Genomic DNA, 6000 nt, shown 5'->3' on the forward strand with positions numbered 1-6000 from the left:
ACTCAGCAGTGTTTTCTAATTTTAGTATATAAATGCTTCACCTTTTGTTAAATTCTTAGATATTTTATTCATTAGAGGCTATTTGATTGGAATTTTTAAAAAGTTCCATTTAAGATTGTTCTTTGCTGGATTATAGAAACAAAAATGACTTTTGCTTTGTATATCTTGTATCTGTCAATTTTGCTGAATGCCTTTATTAGTGTCATTACTATTCTTGTGGATTCTTTGGCATTTTGTTTGTAAAGGTTTAGGTCATCTTTGTTTATAGAAATAGCTTTACTTCTTCCTTTTCAGTTTGGATGCCTTTCATTTCTTTTTCTTGCCTTATTGCTCTAAAAAGAACTCCAGTATAATGTCGAATAGCAGTGATGAAAGTTCACTACCTTATCTTGTTCCTGATCTCAGGGAAAGACATGTAGCTACAATTTATGTAGATGCAGTGCAGCTGCTAATGGAGTTGAATGACTTCCACTAATGACCATCCACTCAGTGAGCAGTAGAACATCCCCAGGGTACAGGAAGTCTGGGAATGCGTTTCTGAAGTCCTGGAATTTTAGCTAATTTGAGGAGGCCAACATTCTAATCATTGTGAATGGCATCTTTCTTGTTAATGTGTATGTATTCAGGTGTTCATAATGAGATCATGATATGATATAGCTGAAATATTTTTACATGGTCCTAAATTTTAATATTCTGTAAACCATTTTAAATGACTTTTTTTGTTTGTAGAGTTTATTTCTAAAATAGTGCTTTTAATGTAGCAAGGACAGGTATTAAGGACAATCTTTGGGGACCATGGAAAATATATAGATTGCTTTGGGGGTTGTTGGTGTATGTGCCTGAGGATAGTTATAAAGCTACTTGGTGCTATATATGTAGTCCAGATATACATAGCATTTTTCTTATGTGATTATGAATCAAAACACTATAAATTAAAATATTATTTAAAAATGAATTGCCATTGCTAAAGCCAAATATGTTTGAAAAATACATTAATTTAAAACTAAGTAAAAAGAAAATAATACTGAAATTAATGACAACTATAATGTATACAGAACAAAGAAAATTCAATGTAAAATAAGTATAAGAAACCAAAATCTAATAATTGTGGAAATAAAATGCATATAAATATATACGAACAAAGTGATTCAGAAATGAAATACATTTCAAAACATACAATTAAAAATACCCTTAAAGATAATTGATTCTGGAAATATATAGACCTTTATCTTTTAGGGAATGACTAGATTTTGGCAAAGTGGTTTTAGCTGTTCCACATCAAGACAGGAGCATACATTCAAAGGAGATATTCACTAGTAAGATGCAGAAACAAACAGACAATAACAGGTGCAATAGAGGTAATGATAGTGAAGACCCATATTTAAGAGTGGTAGAAGTACAGAACCCAGAAATATCAGGAAGAAAGCTGTTATATATATTTTTAATTTCAAACAAAATTTGGAAAGAGACAGATCTGTGTTGTTGGGAAAGCTATTTTGAATCTTGTTTCTATCTACAAATTTTTAAAAAATCATATGAAATACCAACAGAAAAAATATTGATGTTATTTCCAATACAGATACAAAGGCAGAGTAACACTACCGCATGAATGGATGCTCTTCATTTTTATGTACATATGTAGTGAAATGTACTATCTCAAAAAGAAGGTAAAAGCATTGATGAAAGGAAACAGTATATGAGAGAATATCATCAGTGAGATAGGAAAAAAACTCAAATATGAAGGAACAGAAATCAGCAAAGAATAAGAAAAAATGGGGAAAAAGTCATTTCATGATTTACATATAAACTAGAAGAAACAGTGAAAAGGTGATACCTAAATAGAAAGGGAAGTTAAAAAGAAGAAATTACTTAAAAGAAATTTAATACAATGTAAAAGATTTGTGAAAAAAATGTGAAAAGTTTAAGATCAGCATAGAAAGGGCAATATATGAATACTGCAGTGTTTGAATGAGAAATTAAAAGCAAATACTTGTAGCAATGATTTAAAATTATTACTCCATTTTTTCTGGAAAGAATTATTTGAAGCTCCATATTAAAATTACACACTGAGCATTGATATAGAAGGTCTAAAGATAAGGCAAATTTTAGTGAAATTACTATGGTTTAAATAAAACATAAAACCATTTATTAGAGGAAAGCATGTGCCATTATGGAAAGAATATTAGAATCTCTTCAACATTTTTGAGAACAATATTTTGTGCTATGTGAAAATGGGGTAATATCTTTGTGGAAGGAAATGTGAATCATGGTTTTATCTCCAGCAAGACTGAAAAGAAAGTGAAAAAGACAGGGAATTTGAAGTTATCCTCCTAGAACAAGGGTGATGTTATTGCCATAATCCCTTCCAGGTGAGTAAACAGATTTTAGTAAATGAAATGTCTGGAAGACATTGTCCTGAGGACAGAGTTAAGCACTAAATTTTCAGTTACTTGTTCAACTATCAAACATTGAGTATTCTATGAGAGAGTAGTGACCTTGGTGGGAGCCAGGAGGGAGACCAAATTTTATAATTAATTTGGCTGTAACTTTGTTTAACATGCTGATCTAAATATGTGTTTAATTTTTTTTGATAAATTAAGAAACACAAATAGTAGGATAAAATATTGATTAATATAGTAATATCTAACATTAAATGTAAAATGTTTCTCTAAAACTCAATCTAAATTTATCTAACCAAATTCTAAATTGTCACGAAATTGATTTATTTGGGTATGGGTAGAAGAGGATAAGCACAAAGGCATCTCTAAACACCATATGATCTACAGCTCTTCTAAGCTCAGGCTGGGGCCTCCAGCGTAAGGCCTTTGTAGCTATCAATGTTGGGATCTGCAATAAAAGCACAGGGTATAGAATCACCAGATACACAGAGACGGATGGAGGAGGGGTTTTGCTGATGAAGGTTGTGGGACTCAGAAAGTGCAATAGACCCTGGAGAAGCAAAGTTGGCTCCCAATACCTAGGAACCAGATCCACATGGCACTGAATTCCTTTTGCTACTCTCGGCTTAAGGTACCATCTGTGTCTCAGTGTCTGTAAATGTCCAACTGAAGGGATTTAGTCTGGTTGCTTGGATGGGTGCCCTTGAAGTGACTCTTCCCTGAAGAGTAAGTCTTACTGTAGGACTCCAGGAAGAAAAGGCAGAGTCCTATATATCTGACCAGGTGAGAAGCAGGACATCTGAAGGATAGGTGTGGAAGTGATAACCCTGCTTCCCCAACCCCTGCCCCCTACACAGTCCAAGTCATGACTGCATCTTCACATTACTGTTGGACAGGTTCCTTTTTCTCTCTAAAAACTAGTTTCATTTTAAAACACCCCAAAACTTACCTGTGCTTTCCAGTTAAAAAACAGCTAGGCTCTAGTACTAAAAACATAAGTTTTCTTACACTAGTATATTCCAACATGAAAACATTACAGAAGACACTCCTTTTAACAAAATGCTGTAAGCATTATGTTTATCTTTAGTTACTTATGAAAGTAAAAAATAAAAGGAACATAAATAACTTGCAATTCTACCCATTTCACTCATCCCAAGTGAACTCTTCATTGACCATTCTTTCAGGTGTCTTTGAATTATACATACATAAAAACCTTCTCAAGAACCACAGCTTGAGGAAAGGTGGCGTGAGCTGACCAGGGATCTGAACAGGCCCCTACAGAGGGTGAGAACCCTCAGGGCTTGGGCAACTGCCAGTCAGGACTTAAGTTTCCCCCTAAAATGGAAACTGGCCTAGAATACCTACCCTACCTGCCTGTGAGGGACCCCAGAGTGCCATGGTCCTTATGATGGATTGAATCAGATCCGCCCATAAAGTCATGTTTTTGTCCTAACCTCCGCTCTTACAAACGTGAACTCATTTCTAAGAACGTCAAATGTCATACTAATGAATGTGAGTCCAACTTTAATCAGGGGGGCCTTAATCTAATATGACTGGAGACCTTATAAGGAGAAAATTAGGCACATTCAGGCACAGGAGATAGGAGGCAGATGACCAAGAGATGGAGGCAGAGGTTCAGTTATGGATTGCTGGCAAGCTGCCATCAACTTCAGAGAAAGCACAGTGCAGCCCAAACCATGATTTTGGGCTTCTAATCTCCCAAACTCTCCCTCTGTTTGAGCTAGCTGGTTACGAGTATTGATTAAAGCAGCCCTGGCAAACTAAGACAGCCTAATTCACCCTTTTGCCAGAGACCTGAATTGGTGTCATTTAGGTTCACTCCACCTTGTTCCCCAGACTCATTAATAACCAGGAGAGGCTTTTGTTGACTGTAAATGGATTATTAGTGCAAACTTCACTTCAGCAGGGCTGAGGTGTTGAACTAATCCAGGGGCGATCTTCACAAAGAATGCAGTGTGAGTGCACATAAGGCTTAAAAGGGACTAGTGCCCTCTCCTGCAAATTAAGGAGCCTTTGGAGGCTGTGGCTTGTATGGAATGAGGTTTTGTTCCCTGAGAAGAGGTTATGAGGATATATTCTACTTGCTTGTGCTTATTTTTTTACCAGGCAGTTCTTGTCTCCACCTCCATGTTCACCCTCATTTGTTGCAACGCCAATGTTCTCCTTAGTTTTACTGATTTTCCTGAAGTGCCAAAGAGAAAATTAGGAAAGAAATGTAATGTGTGTAACTTAATTCCCTTCCTTTTTCATCCTATTCCCTCCACATTCACATTTCCTTTTCCTCTTCTTCTTCTCTTTTCATTTCTTCGATGCCTTCTGGGTATTCCAGGAAAAGAGAAATTATGAAAAGAGACTCCTCCTTCACCTCAAACAGTGTAGTAAGCTGTAAGGAACAGAAAAAACTTGCTTGTCCAGAGATACCATTTGCAGGAACATACCTGTGAGGGGAGAGCGCAGCCCAGAACCAAGTTCATAAGTGCCCTCCGAAAGAGTGGCCCAAGGCACCTGACTCCCAGCCCAGCTCCCATCCTGTTACATTCTGGTTTACTTGAGATTGTGCATGCTGCATAGTAGGTTTGGAAATGATGGAAATGCTAAAGCAGCTGTTGAGAAGGATGTAGAAAGTTGTTAAAAACCTTCTCAAACCCATGACCTCAACTTCCTAGATGAGATCAAATCCTTCAAGATGAATATCATAAAAAGAGAAGATGGGAGAGGTTCAAAGAGAAGTTTATGAGCAGGAATAGATGATAAAAGACAGAAGACATGTATTACATGCAGATTGTCATCCCTGTGGCTGAATCATCTGACTTGAAGAATGCTACTGAATGTACCATGGCAGTAACCATGATGGGGCATCCTTGTAAAAGGAAAGGAAAATGTTAGGGTTGAGGGGAGAGCTTGAACAATAATATTGTTCATGCCTGGTTATGAACTTGTCCCAGCACGTAATTTTGTCCTTATCACAACATTGCATTCCTTGGGCCTTGATTGCTTCACCTTTACCATCTAAGTTTGGTCTAAGATCTCCACAATTCCTTTTCCAGTCCTCACCTACTCTAAATGTAGGGAAGACTGTCCACCTTTTCCCTCTAAGAAGGCAATCACTTTGTCCATGTCTTCCTGACCATGACATTATAGGATCTCTTACTATCATCTTACTGAAATATGAAAAGAACAAAGCAGATCTCAATAAATATTTCCTTTACTTTCTGATTTCACACCCCTCTCCTCCATCTCCAATGCAGAAGGGGTAATGCATCTGCTCCCAGGAACTCTCTCTCTCATTGGATACTTCCGTGAGCATTGTTACCTACTTGGATTGTTACCGTCATCACTGCTGGTAGAGTCATACCTCCAATCCACAAGCCAATTGGAGGTATTGTTTAGGAACACAGATATCACCAAGAACTTTAATTGAGAGAATGGCACACCAGACCCTTCCTTTTCCAGTTGAGACCAGGCTGGCCACCCAAGATCACCTCAACTCTTTACCCCAGGTTCTCAGACCTTCCCTGAGCTCTGTGGAGTCAGAGACCTTCCACAGGACATTGGACACAGTATGCAAATGAAAGAGAAG

Source organism: Dasypus novemcinctus, chromosome 21, assembly GCF_030445035.2.
Source record: "Dasypus novemcinctus isolate mDasNov1 chromosome 21, mDasNov1.1.hap2, whole genome shotgun sequence".
In the NCBI taxonomy this organism is placed as follows: Eukaryota; Metazoa; Chordata; class Mammalia; order Cingulata; family Dasypodidae; genus Dasypus; species Dasypus novemcinctus.